The sequence below is a fragment of the Arachis stenosperma genome, chromosome 2 (assembly GCF_014773155.1).
Source record: "Arachis stenosperma cultivar V10309 chromosome 2, arast.V10309.gnm1.PFL2, whole genome shotgun sequence".
NCBI classification, from domain to species: Eukaryota; Viridiplantae; Streptophyta; class Magnoliopsida; order Fabales; family Fabaceae; genus Arachis; species Arachis stenosperma.
In genome coordinates, this window is record NC_080378.1 from 29,154,116 (window position 1) to 29,164,381 (window position 10,266).

At 41.0% G+C, this 10,266-nt stretch overlaps 1 non-coding gene across 1 annotated transcript; it reads right to left on the minus strand.

Annotated features, from left to right (window-relative positions):
• Positions 1 to 555: 555 nt before the first annotated feature.
• On the minus strand, positions 556 to 659 carry LOC130964987 (small nucleolar RNA R71). The gene has a single exon (XR_009081048.1). It is a non-coding gene; the product is annotated as a small nucleolar RNA R71 (small nucleolar RNA).
• Positions 660 to 10,266: the final 9,607 nt, after the last annotated feature.

Genomic DNA, 10,266 nt, shown 5'->3' on the forward strand with positions numbered 1-10,266 from the left:
CATCCATATACCGAACCAGAGAGAACCCTTCATAAACTTAGAAGGGAAGCAAGAGGGAAGAGAGTACTGGGAGAAGAAGAATCTGAAGGAGAATCTGAGGACAATTTTGAGGAAGCTCTAGATCTCAACATGGATAGAGAAGTTCACAACCATGAGAGAGCTGATGGAAACAATGCCATTCCCGAGAGGAGGGTTCTTGGTTCATACATAAACCCAACCTCTGGGAATTGTGGTAGCAGCATTCAGAAACCACCCATTCAGGCCAACAATTTTGAACTCAAACCACAGCTAATATCACTGGTGGAGAATCATTGTTCATTTGGTGGGAGTGCTAATGAAGATCCAAACCAACATCTCACAAAATTCCTGAGAATTTGCGACACTGTGAAGTCCAATGGAGTCCAGGAAGATGCCTATAAACTGCTCTTGTTCCCATTTTCACTTAGGGACAAGGCAGCTAAGTGGCTGGAATCATTCCCAAGGGGGAGCCTAACAACCTGGGATGAGGTGGAAAGCAAGTTTCTGGCACGTTTCTACCCCCCACAAAAGGTCAATAGGCTTCGATCTGAGGTTCAGACTTTTAGACAACAAGATGGTGAAACTCTCTACGAGGCATGGGAGAGGTTCAAGGATTTGACAAGGAAATGCCCACCAGACATGTTCCATGACTGGGTGCAATTGCATATTTTCTATGATGGACTTTCTTATGAATCAAGGAAGGCTGTAGACTATTCATCAGGAGGTTCATTGAACAGGAAAAAGACTGTGGAAGAAGCCATTGAAGTGATTGAGACAGTGGCTGAGAATGAGTACTACTATGCTTCAGAGAGACACAACACTAAGGGAGTCATGGAGCTGAACCATGTTGATACAATTCTAGCCCAAAACAAGGTGTTTGCCAAGCAACTAGCAGAGCTCACCAGGAAATTAGAAACAAATCAAGTGGCTGCAATACACACACAAGATCAAGAGGAGGTAAGCACTGAAGGAGGTGATTGGGAAGAGGCCAACTATGTGGGAAATCAACAAAGGCAACCATATGATCCACATTCCAACACTTACAACCCAGGCTGGAAAAACCACCCAAACTTTGGGTGGGGAAACCAGCAAACCCAACCACAAAACCACAAACCTTACAACCCCAACCAACATAACAATTCCACATACCAAAACTCCAACCAAAGATCATACCAAGCCACACAAAACACTTACTCCCAACCACCATATCATGGCCAAAATAATCAACCTGCCCAACCTAATCCGAACCAACAATTTCAAGATCAATTAAACAGGATAGAAGGAATGCTTGCAAACATGGGTCAGGACATAAGTGAGTTGAAAAGATTTAGGGATGATGTGAGATCTACCTTAAGGAACCATGGTGAAAAACTCAAGAGGATGGAGTCTCGAGTAGGAGAGCTATCTCAACAGGCCCCCAAGTCAACTGCAGTGTTCCCTAGTGACACAGAAAAGAATCCTAAAGGGGAACAAAAGGGAGTGAGATGGGAAGAATGCAAGGCCATCACCATATTAAAGGAAGTCTCAGAAGAAGAAGGAATCAGACCCTCAGAACAGGAGCTAGAAATCTTGAAGGAAGGTGTGGAAGAAGCTAAGCAGGAAAGTGAAACTGAGCAAGCCAAGGAACTGCAAAATAAAGGCATGCTGGAAACATACCAACCAAAAGCACCATTTCCTCAGAGGTTAGGAGGAGGTGAAAAAGGGAAAACATATTCAAGGTTTTTAGAGACATTTAAGTCTCTCCATATCAATATTCCCTTTCTTGAGATTCTCCAGCAGATGCCTACACATATCAAGTATTTGAAGGAATTGCTGAGCAAGAAAAGAGTTTTGAAGGGAGGACAAACTGTAATAATGAACAAAGAATGCAGTGCCCTCATCAAGAAGGACATAGTCTTTAAGAAAACAGACCCAGGAAGTTTTCATATCCCCTGCATCATAGGGGAAACAAAAATTGACAGAGGATTATGTGATCTAGGAGCTAGCATAAATGTGATGCCTCTGACTCTTATGAAGAGGCTACAACTAAATGAGGTGAGATCCACTGATGTAATCATACAACTGGCTGACAAAACTCAGAAGCAAGCTGAAGGGGTAGTTGAGAATGTGCTGGTGAAAGTGGGAAATTATTTCTTCCCCACAGACTTTGTCATTTTGGACATGGAGGAAAGCTACCTACACCCTATCATTCTGGGAAGGCCATTTCTAGCCACTGCTAGAGCGCTCATAGATGTAGAACAAGGAGAGCTAATTGAACAGCTCATTTTCCATGTTTTCAAACCTGCATCTGAGCCTGAACCAGAACCTGAAAAGCCTAAGGATGATAGTAGCCATCTGTGTTTGGAGGAAAGCAATCCAGCAGCTGAAACTCTAAAACAGTCCTTGGAAGGCAAACAAGAATTGCAAGAGTTAAAGCCACAAGAATCAATAGAAACAGCTCAGAAGGATCCTCCTGGCATAAGGGTCAATGAAGAAATCCTCAAGAGAGAGGGAAGAATTGTAAAGAAATTGCCAAGAGGGTGGAGAAACAAGAAAATTCCCACTGAAGGTTTCTCTCCGGGAGATAAAGTGATATCAAGTCATTATCTGCCAATCCCACCTGGCCTCAAAACCATTCCTTCCCAGCTCCCTCAAGTGTTCACAATCAGGAAAGTTCTTTCTATGGAACATTTGGAAATCATGAAGGAATCAAATGGGGACGTTTTCATAGTGAGAGGAGAGGACATCAAGCACTACAATCCACCCTAACAAGGGACAACCGTCAAGCTAATGACGTTAAAGAAGCGCTTGTTGGGAGGCAACCCAACCTGAGGTAATACTCCTTTGCTGTTTCTTTTATTTGTTTCAATAAAAAGGTGAAGTAGTTTCTGTGCATTGCAAAGAATTAAGTTTGGTGTTTCACACCAAACAATGAATTCGTGGATCAATAATTCAAAGGGGAATGTGTGACTCTAAGTTTGGTGTTCCACCATACAGATCAACTGAACACAACAACCTTTGAATTATATGAAAGGAACAACCATTCTAAGCAATCACAGAAATGCTTAAAATCCTTAGCAGCAACTTCATTCCAAGGAGAATTCAAGGATTCAAAGAGCAGAGGAGTAAGTAGGAGACTAAGTTTGGTGTTCACACACCAACTTAAGACTCAGACACTTGCCCATACATAGTTGAGCTAACCACTCAAGTGCTTGAGAAGCAAGCAACTTCATCACTCTTTGCAGGAAAGGAAACAAGGATCTTAGAAAGAACATGAAGCAACAACTAGGAGAAGAAGGAGAAATCAAATTGTTTCCTGGCAACAAAGAGAAAACAAGAAATTTCACAAGGTGGTGTTGTTCCTTGACCATTCTTTAAAAGGCAAACAAAAGCATGCTTGTTCTGGTTTAAACTGTAATTGTTGAATCTTTCTGGAATGTGAAGTTTTTAGTATGAGTGTTGGTTTACTGCTTTGAATAAAGTGAATTGCCTAGATGTTTGGATATAACTTCACCTTCTTAAACAAATGCTTGCCATGCTTGTTCTGTTTCCAAAAATAAAAGAAAAGTTTGAACAAAAGTAACTTGGCTCAATTAGTGACAAATCAAGTAGAATTAAGTGGTGGTATGCATGCTTGATTGTTTAGTCAGATCACTGGAAATTGAGTGTAGAATTATCATTTTTGTGTAGAAGTTTGAATACTGTCTATGGATCTTGATGAATAAATGTCTTTGGCCATGAAAAAGAAAGAAAAAGAAGAAGAAAAGGCCACTGAAAAAGGGCAACCAAAAAGCAAAAAAAAAATGAGAAAATAAGCTAGGCACCAATGGTTTGAACTTCTGAGACAAATGCCTGTGGTGTTTATGTATTAAGGATATGCTTGGATGAATAGGTTCTGAGGAGTGTTTCAACACTTGGTAACTTGGGTTAACTAACCCGGGATTATCAACCAAAAGTCCATTATCAAGAGCAACCTAAATACAAAACATTTAGTCACACAAAGAGGTGCTGGGCACCAATGTCTCAAGAAGAAATGTGAACTAAAATGCCTGTAGTGGATATGTGTAGTGCACTGATAAGAAAAAGAAAATGCCAAAGGCTTGTGCAACACATGACACTGAGCAAACAAGGAGCAAAGGAGCTCTAAGAAAAAAGAAAAACAAAGAAGAGAAAAGTGCCAAGGACATAAGAATGACAAGAGGCCATAGCAGTGTTTGATGGATGCAATGAAAAAGTGATAATCTTACCTGATCAGAATGAAAAAGTGATGCTGCAACTTTCTGCATAAAACCCTTCTGATGAACTTCAAATGCTTGCTAAATATAGCCAATGTAATTGCTTTCTGTTTCATACTTTCTTCTCAAATAACTCAGGACTTGCTTAGGGACAAGCAAGTATTAAGTTTGGTGTTGTGATGCCAAGGCATCTTAGGCTAGTTTCACTAGCATTTTTCTGTTAGTTTTAGTTGTTTTATGCATTTTCTTGAGCTTAAAGTAACCAAGAATGGTTAAATGAATAACAAAGCAATAAACCATCCAAACAGTATGATTTTGATGCAAATTTCATGAGTTTTTTAGTTATATTACTTGAATGCTATGAATGGAAGATTTCTCATGAAATTTTGCAAGACTTTGATGCAGTTGTTTGGATGATTTCAGGGAAGAAGAGGTTAGGCAAGGAAGCAACAAAATCAATAAAGGAAGCTTGAATATCACATGTGGAGTTTAAGCTCCAGTTTAAGTTCCAGTTTAAGCTCCAGTTTAAGCTCCAGTTTAAGCTTAAACTGGAGCTTAAACGCCAAAATCAGGAAAAGCTGAAAGTGGCGTTTAACCTCCAGTTTAACCTTAAACTGGAAGTTAAACGCCAGAAATGAGAAAGGCACCAGGGAGCCATTTCCACGTTTAAGCTCCAGTTTAACCTTAAACTGGAGCTTAAACGTGTTCGACCAAAAATCACACTCCAGGGTTGCTTTCTTCATTTCCACGTTTAAGCTCCAGTTTAAGCTTAAACTGGAGCTTAAACGTGTTCGACCATTCTCCTCCAGGGTTGCTTTCTTCATTTCCACGTTTAAGCTTCAGTTTAACCTTAAACTGAAGCTTAAACGTGTTCGACAATTCCACACTCGAGGGTTGCCTTCTTCCATTTCCACGTTTAAGCTTCAGTTTAACCTTAAACTGAAGCTTAAACGTGTTCGACTACTTTACCTGCTGGAAGTGTCTCGCGTTTAAGTTGCAGTTTAAGCTTAAACTGCAACTTAAACGCCACTATTTGAAAAGGTTTCTGGGCCAAAGATATTGCAGTTTAAGTTAGCATTTGAGCACAATCATTAACTTAAACATATTCTGGTATGAAACCCAATTGAATATCATGGTTTATGGGATTGGGCCTGAAGAATTGATGAGTCTGGAATTTCAATTTGTTGAGTCATGTGTCATTACTTGATTATCACTAAGTTGGCTCAATGAATGTTACAGAATTGGACCAGCAGCCTCATCAGGATTATGGATCATAAACCCAAAAGCAAAAGGAAATCAGGGAAAGGCCTCAAAGCCCAAGAAACACAACAGAAGCTCAATTTAGAAAGTGTATAAATAGGATAGAATTTAAGTTAGTAAGAAAACTTTTGGATCATTTTTCTAGTTTTTGATACTTTTGTAATTGAATTCAGAGCTATGATTCACTAAACCCCTTTCATTGGGTTAGGGAGCTCTATTGTAATTCAATGAATCAATAATAGTTTTATTCTTCTTCTTCAATCTTTTCTCTTGAATTTTGTTAGAAAGCTTCTCGATCTAATTCCATTGGTTAGTTGTCTTGGGAAAGAAACTATCCATAATTGGAATCCTTCGGAACCTTGGGAAAGGAATGGAGGATTCATGCTAGAGAAGCTTTCTCACAGTGAATTGGATTGGGGTTTGGATGGATATTGTGACATGTAATCCTACCAAATTGTGGTTCATAAAACTGTGTGGTATAATCAGTGATCGAACATCATCTCTTCTTATGAACATTTAAACCAAGGGATTGGGAATTTGTTTGTTTTTAGAGAGAATTGGTGAGCCAAGGGATTGGGATCCAATCACATAAGATTGCCAAGCAAAATTCAATGAATGCATTGGTTGAGGAAGGGATAAAAATGTTTTGATTCGGAGATCTCAATATCTCCTGAAACCCAATGAATTCCCCATTTCTGATCTACCACTTTCTCTTTACATTCTGCAATTAAATTCATGCAATCACCCCGATCCCTTTTTAATTTCAGCAATTTAGCTTCTCGCTCTTTAATTCATGCAATTTAAAATTCCGCAATTTCAATTTCTTGCCATTTACGTTTACCGCCAATTTTACATTCCGCAATTCTCATCTAAATCTTGATTCCGCTCAACTAGAACACACTTCTAATCCGAATTGCTCACTCAACCAATCCTTGTGGGATTCGACCTCACTCTATTGTGAGTTTTTACTTGACGATAACCGGTGCACTTGCCGGAAGGAATTTTTGCCGATCGTGCAATTTCCTAAAATTGTAGCATCATGTATTTATGTAGAAGAGTATGGGTAAGAAAAGGAAAGTTTTAAAAAATTTGATTGAAAAACGAAATCTTGGTCCCCCCACCTTTCTGGCGTTAAACGCCCAGAATGGCATCCATTCTGGCGTTTAACGCCCATTTGATGCCCCTTTTGGGCGTTTAACGCCCAGCCAGGTGCCCTGGCTGGCGTTAAACGACAGAATTCCTTTATCACTGGGCGTTTTGCTAAACGCCCAGGATGCTGCACACCTGGCGTTAAACGCCCAGAATGGTGCCCATTCTGGCGTTTAACGCCCAAAATGGCACCATTCCTGGCGTTAAACGCCCAGAATGGTACCCATTCTGGCGTTTAACGCCCAAAATGCCCCTTACTGGCGTTTTTTCGCCAGCAAGCTCTTTTTCTCTGCTTTTTGAGCTGAATCCTTCTGTAACTCTGTGAATTCCTTCATTTTTGATACTTGCCTCTGTAAAAACAAATCATATAACCTCCTAATGACTGGGTTGCCTCCCAGCAAGCGCTTCTTTACTGTCTTTAGCTGGACCTTTACTGAGACTCACTCAAGTCTCAGTTTTGAGCATTCCTGCTCAAAATTGCTTTCAAGATAATGCTTGATTCTCTATCCATTAACAATGAACTTTTTGTCGGAATCAATATCCTGAAGCTCAATATATCCATATGGTGACACTCCTGTGATCACATACGGACCCCTCCACCGGGATTTGAGTTTTCCTGGAAACAATTTGAGCCTAGAGTTGAAGAGCAGAACTTTTTGTCCTGGCTCAAAGACTCTGGTTGACAACTTCTTGTCATGCCACTTCTTTGCCTTTTCCTTATAAATTTTTGCATTTTCAAAGGCATTGAGTCTGAACTCCTCTAGCTCATTTAACTGGAGCAATCTTTTTTCGCCAGCTAATTGAGCATCCATGTTTAGGAATCTGGTTGCCCAGTAGGCTTTATGTTCCAGTTCCACGGGCAGATGACAGGCCTTCCCACACACCAGTTGGTATGGAGAGGTTCCTATAGGAGTCTTGAATGCTGTTCTGTATGCCCACAGAGCATCATCCAAGCTCTTTGCCTAATCCTTTCTTCGGGCTATCACAGTCCGTTCTAGGATTCTTTTTAGCTCTCTGTTAGAGACTTCAGCTTGCCCATTTGTCTGTGGATGATACGGAGTTGCCACTTTATGGCTAATTCCATATCTAACCATAGCAGAGTATAGCTGTCTATTGCAGAAATGAGTGCCCCCGTCACTGATTAGTACTCTGGGAACACTAAATCTGCTGAAGATGTGTTTCTGGAGGAATTTCAGCACGGTCTTGGTATCATTAGTGGGTGTAGCAATTGCTTCTACCCACTTAGATACATAGTCCACTGCCACCAGAATGTAAGTGTTTGAGTATGATGGTGGGAATGGACCCATGAAGTCAATTCCCCATACATCAAACAATTCTATCTCTAATATCCCTTGTTGAGGCATGGCATATCCGTGAGGCAAGTTACCAGCTCTTTGGCAACTGTCACAGTTACGCACAAACTCTCGGGAATCTTTATAGAGAGTAGGCCAGTAGAAGCCACATTGGAGGACTTTAGTGGCTGTTCGCTCACTTCCAAAATATCTTCCATACTGTGATCCATGGCAATGCCATAGGATCCTTTGTGCTTCTTCTCTGGGTACACATCTGCGGATCATTCCGTCTGCACATCTCTTAAAGAGATATGGCTCATCCCATAGGTAGTACTTGGCATCTGAAATTAATTTCTTTCTTTGCACTCTGCTGTACTCCTGGGGTATGAACCTCACAGCTTTATAGTTTGCAATGTCTGCAAACCGTGGAGCTTCCTGAATGGCAAAGAGTTGCTCATCTGGGAAAGTCTCAGAGATCTCAGTAGAAGGGAGGGACGTCCCAGCTACTGGTTCTATTCGGGACAGATGATCAGCTACTTGGTTCTCTGTCCCTTTTCTGTCTCTTATTTCTTATAGTCAACAATCTCGCAGCATGGTCAGTGTACACAACCACCTTGGATCCCACTAGATAGGATCTAAACTTGTCAATGGCATAGACCACTGCAAGTAACTCTTTTTCTGTGGTTGTGTAGTTCTTCTGTGCGTCATTTAGAACACGGCTGGCATAATAAATGACGTGCAAAAGCTTGTTATGCCTCTGTCCCAACACTGCACCAATGGCATGGTCACTGGCATCACACATTAGTTCAAATGGCAATGTCCAATCTGGTGCAGAGATGATTGGTGCTGTGACCAGCTTAGCTTTCAGGGTCTCAAATGCCTGCAGACACTGTGTGTCAAACACAAATGGTGTGTCAGCAGCTAGCAGATTACTCAGAGGTTTTGCAATTTTCGAAAAATCCTTTATGAACCTTCTGTAGAATCCTGCATGCCCCAGAAAGCTTCTGATTGCCTTAACATTGGCAGGTGGTGGTAATTTTTCAATTACCTCTACCTTTGCCTTATCCACCTATATTCCCCTGCTTGAAATTTTGTGCCCAAGGACAATTCCTTCAGTCACCATAAAGTGACATTTCTCCCAGTTTAAAACCAGGTTAGTCTCTTGGCACCTTTTCAGGACAAGTGCTAGGTGATTAAGACAGGAGCTGAATGAGTCTCCATATACTGAGAAGTCATCCATGAAGACTTCCAGGAATTTCTCCACCATATCAGAGAAGATGGATAACATGCATCTCTGAAAGGTTGCAGGAGCATTACACAGACCAAAAGGCATCCTTCTGTAGGCAAACACGCCAGAAGGGCAAGTAAATGATGTTTTCTCTTGGTCCTGAAGATCTACTGCAATTTGGTTGTAGCCTGAATAGCCATCCAAAAAGCAGTAATAATCATGACCAGCTAGTCTTTCTAGCATTTGGTTTATGAATGGTAAAGGAAAATGATCCTTTCTGGTGGCTGTATTGAGCCTTCTGTAGTCAATACACATACGCCACCATGTGACTGTTCTTGTAGGAACCAGTTCATTTTTTTCATTATGAACCACTGTCATGCCACCCTTTTTGGGGACAACTTGGACAGGGCTCACCCAGGGGCTATCAGAAATAGGATAAATAATCCCAGCCTCTAGTAATTTAGTGACCTCTTTCTGCACCACCTCCTTCATGGCTGGATTTAGCCTCCTTTGTGGTTGGACCACTGGTTTGGCATTATCCTCCAACAGGATCTTGTGCATGCATCTAGCTGGGCTAATGCCCTTAAGATCACTTATGGACCACCCAAGAGCTGTCTTGTGTGTCCTTAGCACTTGAATCAGTGCTTCCTCTTCCTGTGGATTTAAAGCAGAGCTTATAATCACTGGAAAAGTTTCACCCTCTCCCAGAAATGCATACTTCAAGGATGGTGGTAGTGGTTTGAGTTCAGGTTTGGGAGGCTTATCCTCCTTGATGAGCGGATAATTTGTACACTTTTTGGCATTGTTTTTAGTATGTTTTTGGTATGATCTAGTTAGTTTTTAGTATATTTTTATTAGTTTTTAGTTAAAATTCACTTTTCTGGACTTTACTATGAGTTTGTGTGTTTTTCTGTGATTTCAGGTATTTTCTGGCTGAAATTGAGGGACCTGAGCAAAAATCTGATTCAGAGACCAAAAAGGACTGCAGATGCTGTTAGATTCTGACCTCCCTGCACTCGAAGTGGATTTTCTGGAGCTACAGAAGCCCAATTGGCGCGCTCTCAACGGCGTTGGAAAGTAGACATCCTGGGCTTTCCAGCAATAT